This window comes from Papaver somniferum, chromosome 1 (assembly GCF_003573695.1).
Source record: "Papaver somniferum cultivar HN1 chromosome 1, ASM357369v1, whole genome shotgun sequence".
Lineage (NCBI taxonomy): Eukaryota > Viridiplantae > Streptophyta > Magnoliopsida > Ranunculales > Papaveraceae > Papaver > Papaver somniferum.
In genome coordinates this window covers 85,871,881-85,881,782 of record NC_039358.1, presented here as the reverse complement: position 1 = coordinate 85,881,782, position 9,902 = coordinate 85,871,881, and positions in this window count along the sequence as shown.

Here is a 9,902-nt window from a genome sequence, read left to right as displayed (position 1 = left end):
TGGAAATTCGTGTTCATTTCCTTTTTCGATATAAATATCCATATGAAGCTCATGAAGTTGTTGATAAGCTTAATGGTTAGTTACTATTATTTTAAAAAATAGAGTTTTGTTAAAATCTTTGTTTGGTTTTCTTTGCCAGGGATATCTCTACCCATGAATGGAATTTAGTCTTTAAACATAATTTGGTGGACCAGTTAAGGGCCTGCCAGTTTCATGATGTGGAATCTAGCTATTGTTTGTATTGCAGGACTTCACCTCCCAAACAAGGAAGAGACAATTGCTGCTAACCTGATCAAATGGCTCTGTGTTGTCTACGAAGGTTTGGATAAGCTGTTATTCCTTACCTTACCTTGAGACATTTCTCTTAAAGTGATAAATAAACTTAGTTTGTTATGCTGATGTGCACATTGTTCTCTTTTGAATGCTCCTTGTTTGGTATTGCAGGTATGGACAAGATCCCTGGTAGGGATTTTAGTTACAGTCGGATGCACAACAGTGGTACTAATTGTCAAAGACTCAAACTTTGACATTCTTCAACCCCCCGAGTACAGGCTTTTTGCTCATAGGATGAATTCTGAGCATCTAGGAAAGACGATATCACAGGTAAGATTTCTTCTTCCATATATATTTTGGATTAAATGGAATATAGTTGTCACTTATTGTTATTTTTTATGTTGTTTGACTCTTCTCGAAGTTTTGGTTAGTTATTTATGATCTTTGGTTATTCGTACCAAAATTGATACATAATGGTTGCTTTTGCATCATTTAGAAACTGTAATCAAGTCTCGTATCCCAGGCTCAACTATGACTTTTACTCCTTAAGAAGTTGTAGTACTATCGACCAACACCGCTCAGACTCAGGTAAATCACAAGAATGTAGTCCTTGTTATCATTTTAGGTGTTATTAATTAGTTTCTCCAGGTATCATTACAAGTTGTATTAAGTTGTAAAGTTATTATTCGACTTTCAGTGGGTCTGCGAAACATATATTAGTGGCTTAGGGCAGTAAAAATAGATGGAAATCTTAAAGTGATGTATCATGTCACACTGAAAATCTCATGACTCTGTGTTTCAAACTTGGGTAATTGAAAAAGGAGGAGATAGTTTAACTGATTGATATATAGTCCACAGTAGTAGATGTTATTTTTATGTCTATTGTTCATTGTTGAATATGTTACATATATATGTAAAAAAAATATCCTTTATTTCTTTCATGTGTACTAGTTTTGGTATGGTAACAGGAAAGAGGGTTGAAAAAGCTTTGAAGAGGATCAATGCGCTTAAGCAGTGTGTGCTTGACAAGCTTGGTGGTGCCTTTGTAAGAATCAACATTCCATTTCTAGTGAATTGATATATTCATACTTGATGCTTATTTGGATTTTGGTTTTAATGGATAATCTTCGTAGGCTCCAAAATCATCATCTGGTCCAAGACATACCCTTTTGGGTTCATGGTTATGTACTGTTAGCCCTCCTTTTGATTTATAATAAATAATATAGAAAATGTGGGATTGATACAAGATGGGGAGAACTCTTTTAGTAGGTCTGAAATACTTGCATCTGTTAGTGTAAGTTCATTATTTTGTTTCTTGTTCATGTCGTTATTTGCATTTATGAGCATTGTTTAGTTATGAAAATCATTTGTTGCTCTCTTCCAGTGCACTGTGATTTTCTAATCATCCATTGTACTGATCGTTGGATTTTTCTATTTGCAGGGTTACATCATTTGGGGTTTTTATTAGAGTGTGTTGCACTTGACAGACACGAGGTTCCCAGCAAAGGAAAGTGAATGCTTAGCTTCAAACTCTTTTAGTTTTTGTTATTGTGTTGGGTAAAAATTACCAACATATTGCATTGTATTGAAAACTGTTAATATGGAAGTATTCATACCTTGTAGAATATTTCAGTGGGCATGTTCAATTTGGGTCACTAGATTTTATTTTTGCAATCGTTGTTTGATTATCTTCATCATAAGATATGGCTCCCAAATACTCACGTACTCGAATCATGTTGGTTTCATTATATGAACAAATACTGATGTCGGTGGATGTGAAGAAGAATTATAGGTCTCCATTTCTTACTCAGATAGAAATGGACCACTTGTAATCTCCATTTTTTACTCATCATAGTTTAGTCTTTAATGAGTTAGCAGCGAGATACATCGTACATGAATCCATGTCAGCAATTTTAAGTAATAGGTACCTGTAGGTTTGTTGTACGCAGCTGCTAATGCAGGTTTTCTATAGAGTCGTTGGTGCTTTTTCCTGTGTTTTGTTGGTGTTGGTGCCTGGTGGTTTTTCTTGTGTCTGTTTATGACAGGGAATACGGACTGACTCGCTATCATTGTTGTTTATGTTTTAGGTGGTTTAGATTTGAAGCAAGTAGAGAAAGTAGCACGTCGATCTTTGGTTTGTGAGGCAGCTTCATCGAAGAAAGCTGAATTAGCAGCCAAGATATAGCTCGTCATGCAGAGAAAAGACCGAGTATACAAATGCTTTTCTCTGTAGTCTATAAAGTTGTTCATGCTTTTAAACCATTCACATAACTTCCCACCAGTTGCATGTTACTTTTTAAAAATTGATATTGCATTGCATTTTGGTTATTGACTTATCTTACAGGTGTATTTCTCTGTATACAAGTATCTTTAAATAATGAACTGGCTAGTTTTATGTGCAGAAGCTTGAGATCTCCAATTTGTTGTTTAATCAAATGTCTATTAGTTCATCATTTTGTTGTTCAGAACTCAGAATTTCATCCTTTCTTGTGTAATTTTAAACCTAATGGATAAAATGAATGAATTCTTAGTTTAAGTACTTTAAATTTGAGTTAAATTTGAAGTTTCATTTCATTTTGAGTTTGGGTGTCATTTGACTTTAATGAAAACTGGATCTTCCAATGTTTATGTGTAGTGACTCTTATACTCTCGACTGATTCTTGATACAGGTACGGGGGGGGGGGGATTAGTGCAGTTAAAGCCGCTCTAGAGAGTGACACCAGGGTAAGTGTTTCTTATTAATTAGATAATTTAAATGCTCTCGCTCTATCTCTATGCCTTTACAGACACGGGGTTTGCAGCTTGTCACATTATTGATATATAATTTCTGAATGTTGTGGCAGAATAAAGAAGTAACTGAAGATATTCAAAAGGTTGTTGCTGCAAAATTGTCGAAGGTGTGCTCATCTATCAACTCAAGAAGTGTTCCAGGCGTCCTGATACCAGAGTCGATGATACGGAATTTCAGGAGAATTAAGTTTATACAATTGATATAGATGCCAGCACATAAGAAGACAGGGTAACGACACATGATTCTTTGAACTTTATTCATTCTTCCAAGTTCAGTTTGCTAATATCAATACAATCTGCAATTGTCAAAACATCACAGCCCAGGTTGTTAGATGAGAGGCAAACTACTGTATTCAAAAGATCGGTGAGAGAGAGTTATCAATTGAAGATAAAAGCATCTAGGTTCGTCTTCAACGAAATTAACTAGAACTCCCCATCATGCCATTTTCTACTAGGTTTGGCTTTCTTATCCATTTTATGACAACAGTTGAGTTTAATTTGAACTGAACGAAGTCATTGTGTTGTTGTTGATTTGCTTTGCAGGAACGAAGTTCTTTGTCGTATGTGAACCTAGGACACACAACACATGGATGCTCTACTTGATATCATTTATGAAGTATTGGCTAAGTTCATCTTCATCGGAGGAGCTAATCGTTTTGTTGTTTAACATGTTTTTTTTAGCTTATTGTCTATTAGCATCTTGTTGTTAGAACTTAATTACTAGCTAGCTAGTTTGGACATGTATTGTCTTGAACCAGAATTTCATTTTTTTTTGTGTAATTTTAAACCCAATAGATAAAATGAATGTATGTGGAATTCTCAAATTTGAGTTTAAATTTGAATTTAAGTTTGGGTTTCATTTGACTTGATTTTGAGTTCCATTTGACTTGACGTTGACTTCCATTTGATTTGACTTGACTTTGACTTGAGTTCAATTTGACTTGAGTTCAATTTGACTTGACTTGACTTGACTTGACTTTGATGCAGTCAGGTTATTTCAGATTTAGCCATTCAGGCATTTCAGCAAATCTGAATCTATATTTTTCTTTTATATTATAATTTAAATCTGAGACCCACGGTTAAGGGTCTGTACCTCCCCACCCTTAAAATCGGTCGTTATTCTGAGACCCACGGCTTTGGGTCGTACCAAACAGAGACGCTTTATCAGAGACCCCAACAGAGACGGTTAAAACTAGTCGTATAACTCGTATATATGACTTGTCCTAACGGTCGCGAAACTTCTGTTTTCCACTAGTGAAGTTCAAAAAAAAAAACTCTCCCCCATTTGATGTCATTCCCAAAAGAACAACATGAACGACGTTTAATTTAATCAAAAGAGAAGGATTTTCTTGGAAAAATTTACTCGCCATTTATGAACAAAGTAGATTTGTATCCAAATATTTTTCTCTCTTCTCGCCAGTTAGGAACAAAGAAGTTAAAAATAGTGATCTTATAGCTTGTTTGGATACCAGAAGCAGAACCACTTTTTCTTTTGAACTTCTCAAAAGTTACAAGTTAGAAAAGTTAGTTTGGTAATGGTCCAGAATAGACGTCAAATATAAAGACTAGATGACGTAAGTTTTTAGAGTTAATATTGTATTATCTCTTAGATCTAATCACCTGCTTCAGTGCACAATAATCATGAAAAAATTTAAGAATGAAAGACCACCAATGGATTCAATAACATGGAACAAAAAGATACATAAATAAGAAACAATACCAATAATTCTCGGGTTTCAAGACTTAATTTCTGAATCTATATATCACTTATTTGTCTAATAAAATATGATAATAAATTCATATATGAAAACAAATTGTTTCAAGAAAAATAAATAAAATAAAACCAAATCTGAAATTAATATGTTACAATATGTTCTTGGGGTTGAACTATTGAATCCTATTACAGTTCCTTTTAGAGTTCTAGATCTAAATGATACCGAAATAATGACAAAATTAACTAAGATTAACAAAAACAGAGAAAAGGTACAAAAACATTAGTGAAAATTTCAAAACCAAATTTCCCACTACTACATTCAAATGTATTCCAAGTATTGTAATTTGTTTTCATCTTTTTTTCTCTTTGTTCCAATTTTTATTTGTGATGTAAATTTCTTCAATTGATAATGACGAAGAAAGAATTTAAGGGAGACATATTATTTTATTGCACAAAAAACAAGGAGAAGCTTCTTCTGAGAGAAGCAAGAAGTCGAGAACTTTATCTCAAAAAAAAGCAACTTATCAACTTCTAATAATCGTTTTTAAGACATGCCATCCCACCTAGCTTTCGACCTTTTGACTTCATGAAGTTGAAATGTTACTTCTAGTAGGGTATCCAAACGGGCTATTAATGTTAGAGGCACTAAGATACAATACTTTCGTGAGAAAAATAATCATCGACAAAAACTAATCTCTAGGCAAGTTACGAATAAATTAAACAATTAATGCAGGATGACTCAACATAAGAATTATATCTTTCCTAGCCATGTACATATGTAGAGAAGTTCACCACTTATTCCCCTGCGGTTATGCAATCAAGGAGATAAGCAGATTCCTAGAGAACATCTTATGGAATCTTGTAGCATGATGTTCACGAAAGTGTAATTTTGGGAGATCAATACTGCATTTCTCAAAATAGTTTACTCCACTTTTTCAAAAGTTAAGAGCTTAACCTATGAGAAAATATGAGATATACATTTTAGTCACCAGAAATATGATAGCAAAGAACAAATCTCACAAAGTAAGCAATACATATATATAAGAATTATTTTGTAAAAGGGTCGTAACTTTTTAATCTAATTAGGGTCTGGGTCGAAGAACATGCACTTGATGCATTTGGGTCGTTGACCGACCAAAGACTGTTACAAAATAACTAATTGACTTTTTTAATTTCACCAAAACCCTTGACCGTAAATTGACTATCATTGACGGTTTATAAATTGTCAAAAGCATATAACTGCTGGTGGTAGGAAGGTTGAAGAGGGTTATGGTCCATTCTTCTCCACCCGAATTTTCCCAATCTTTTCTGAACTCTTACAGCTTTTCAATTTCCTCCACTAAACCCTATAATCAACAATAATAATGTTGTAATCCTACTTTTGCGGCAGGAAACAAACCCAATCTTCTTGCAGATCGTACGTCTAAGTTTCTTCTTCGTCCCAAATTAGTTCTTGATTCAGACCCTTAACTTAAATCTTCCCATCTCAAAACTGCCAAATTTCAGTACTAAGCATATGCAGTAGACTTCTTAAAAACTATAACAGGAGCTAGAGCTGGCACTTATTTTGTTAACAAACCCAGGAGCTAGAACAATCATGTAACTCGACTGGAATAATCTATTGGGAATGAAGGTGCATATAGGTTTCGACACATGACAGAGGTAAACTTGTAAATTGTTTCATTTTACTGGAGATTCATGAATCAACTTAGTTAGGAGGTAATCACTGAACTTAATTTGATTGTGGCAGACAACCTTTAGTGCCTTAAGGAATGGAATTAACTTGAATCCAAATGTATAATGTAAGGTTTAAGTGAACCAGTTACCCATCCAACAATTGTTAATGCACTATGCATTGAACTATCATGTAAAGACGCTTCTCAACATTATGGTCAAGAAGTCAAGAATTTGAGAACCGAGTTAACTATTATATACTGCAGAGCGGCCTTCTTCCATCTGAAAATGTACATAAGAACGAGTCATCCTTTCACATTTCATGTCAGTGTAGATATGGTGTAGAAATTATACACTGTAGGGTTCTCAATTATCTTGTGTTTTCCCTTTTCAAAATGCACTTTACTGTTTGATGAAATGTCACAGCAAAACATGTTAAGTTGCTAACCAGGGTTAGGATATTATGTCATTTAATTAGTTTATAAGGGCATTCTAGTAAAAAATGAGACGATCAAAGTTAGTCTACGACCCTAATGCATCAAGTGCATGTTCTAAGACCCAGACCCTAATTAGATCAAAAATATACGACCCTTTTACAAAATAACTCTATATATAATCCATGAAGATTAGGTATTGCAAGTCATCTTCCAAATTAAATTTTAATTAAATAAACTTTAAACCTGAAAGATGATAGTATTTGGAATAGCTGATGTAACACATAAGAACTACTCGAAAAGCTAGTGTTTCTCCTTAAACAATAAGAATAAAATTCCTACAAGGAGTTAACTAGTAAAAAGATCCTTGAATAATGCTTCATCATTCTCGAACTCATTGTCAGCTACTGCATTGGAACATAAGGTTTATGAATAAGAGTGTTGACTCCTTCAAACCTATTTGGTTGTTCTTTGACCAGTGCTTCTTGAATCTCGAGAGATTTCTGCAGAATGTTTTTGAGACCCTGTACTTCCATCTCGGTCTTCTTAAGTTCTTCAAGAATATTAGAAACCGTTGTTGATTTGAGCAATATGTTATAGGTTTCTTCATGTTCTTCCTTTTTCTCTTAAAAAGTGAATCTTTTTCCTTAGGGTAGGATTTCTTTTTCTGGAGCAGTGGGCCCACGAGTGCTAAAAACACCAAAATTGGTCCTTCCACCATCCAAATCAGTCGTGATTTATCAACTTATGCTCTCCATATGATGCTCTATCATACTTCCAGGATCACCATTCCAGTGATTGCTCGTCAGACGACTATGTGACATCATTAGAGCGCGGATCGAGGTTCCTGATAAAATTTCTAATGGATAAGTTCATTTATTTATTTATAATTAGTATTATCACCATCCAGTGCTTACTGCTGAACATGACTGTCCCTCACGAAGCAGGGGATTTAATGCTGATGGTGAATTTTCGACAAGGGCGGAAATTGTAAAATTACAGTTTTGTATGTTTGTAATCCGGCTTCAGACGAATATAAAAAATTCATATTTTATAATTTTGACATGCAAGCTCATGTTATAACGATCTCTTGCTTATCATGTAACCTCCTCAAAACATAAATATATGGCAATAATATTGGGACCTCCCCGGCTGACCTCTCGATATTCCTTATATTTGTATATGTTGTCGGACTCAGTATTCAATTTTGTATAGAAACTTAAGGATTGGATGGCTCCTAAATGAATTGATCACTATCATAACGAGATAATGTCTTCTGGATGTCATTGGTGTTCCCTGAATATGTAGAATATATATTCAGAACCAGTACAGTACTACTGCCATCATATACCCTGTTCTCGAATAAATAGAATGCTTCTAGACAGATTTCCTGCTGGTGTGGAGTCACCGATTAACTAATTATAGCGTTATATTGACCGATTGAATTCCTAGAATATGTTTTATTTCCACCACAATATTTTATTACTTCAATTCACGGCTTTTCCCAACTGAATTCTGTTAATTAGTAATAATTATTCACCTTTCGGTCATATGGACCACCACCGAGTAAGCCCCGAAAAATGGTGCGGGTATACTTAATAATAATGCTCAAACGAGCACCCAAAATATGGACGAATAAGGTGTATTTTTCTAATTAAAAGAGGAAGGAAAAAGTAAATAATAAAATAATAAAAGAGCGCGTGGGACCGGATTCACTGGCCGACCGACCATGCCGCCTACCATGGCTGGTACTCACCCTTCCACCTTTTTTGTTAGATTTTATTTTATTATATGGTTTCCTTAATTCATGACTTCTTCGTTCACGCAAAATCTTGATTCTCCATATTTTGTTAAATATCGTTCAGTTCATCATAAGGCCTACAAATCACCGATAAGTATATTAAAGTACAATTAAGTTAATATTGAACGTTCAAGCAAAATCCTAATTGCTTAGTCAAGCAAAATTAGGTATTTCAATCAAGATTAAACTTTTCTGAAAATATAAATAATGCTCAAATTACCACCAAAAAAATGCCAAAAATTTCAGGAATGAGCAGTTATGGACACGGTGGCTCGTGCACCACCATGGCCGGTTGGCCCCCTTGGGCACCATGACTGGCCGGTCCCATCATGATTATTAATTTGATTGATCCTCCACTTGGTTAATCCTCCAGTTGATGATGGTTTTTAGTTTAGGGTTAAAATTGTAAAACCTTGCATCTGATGTGACGTCACTCTGCAAGGAAACAGAGCAATGAGTGTTAACCTCTCCGCTGGCATATTTATTGAGCCAATCAATATATTTACATGAAATTTATCCAGACTGGCGCATGTAGCAACTATTCCAGATGCTCTGTAAATTTCGGCGCCTTGCGTATATTCACTTAATATAAGTTTCTTTAAATGCTTTATATTCTATGTTTCCCGGTTGAACCCTTAATGTTGGTATGGCATGACAATTTGTGTTCACTCGCAGCAGAGTAGCACGAATTTCCAAATATCAAGGATAAGGTCTTTGCATAAGGTATTCAATCAGAAAACATGTTGCTCTCTGGCAATGAACTTAAAAGAACTCTGTGTCAACACATAGAATTCAATCGATTACCCTGACTAATTTGGAAAATTTAGGATTTTGCGCCTTGCGCAGTATATCAGACCTTGATTGTCGAAATTTAAGCCTATGAAAACTAGGTAATTAATCCGCCATAGATTAGTAGGTGCAAAACCTTGCCCAGAATCAGAAAACAAGGAGCCACATGACAACAAAGGGAGGCGTGACCATTCTTTAGGCCAGCCTGCGCCACTTCCCATTGGCCACGCCCCCATCCTAAACCGGCCCTACTTCCCTCGATCAATTAGGTCGCCTTAAAACCTCCACGCTCACACCAGTTGTGGCTGGGCCCATACCTGCCGCATCCAATTTCCATCGACCAATCAGGTCGCTCTAAAGCCGCCACACTCACACTGGAAGTGTTGCCACACCATGTTTGGCCGACCTTCCCTTTTTCGACCAATCA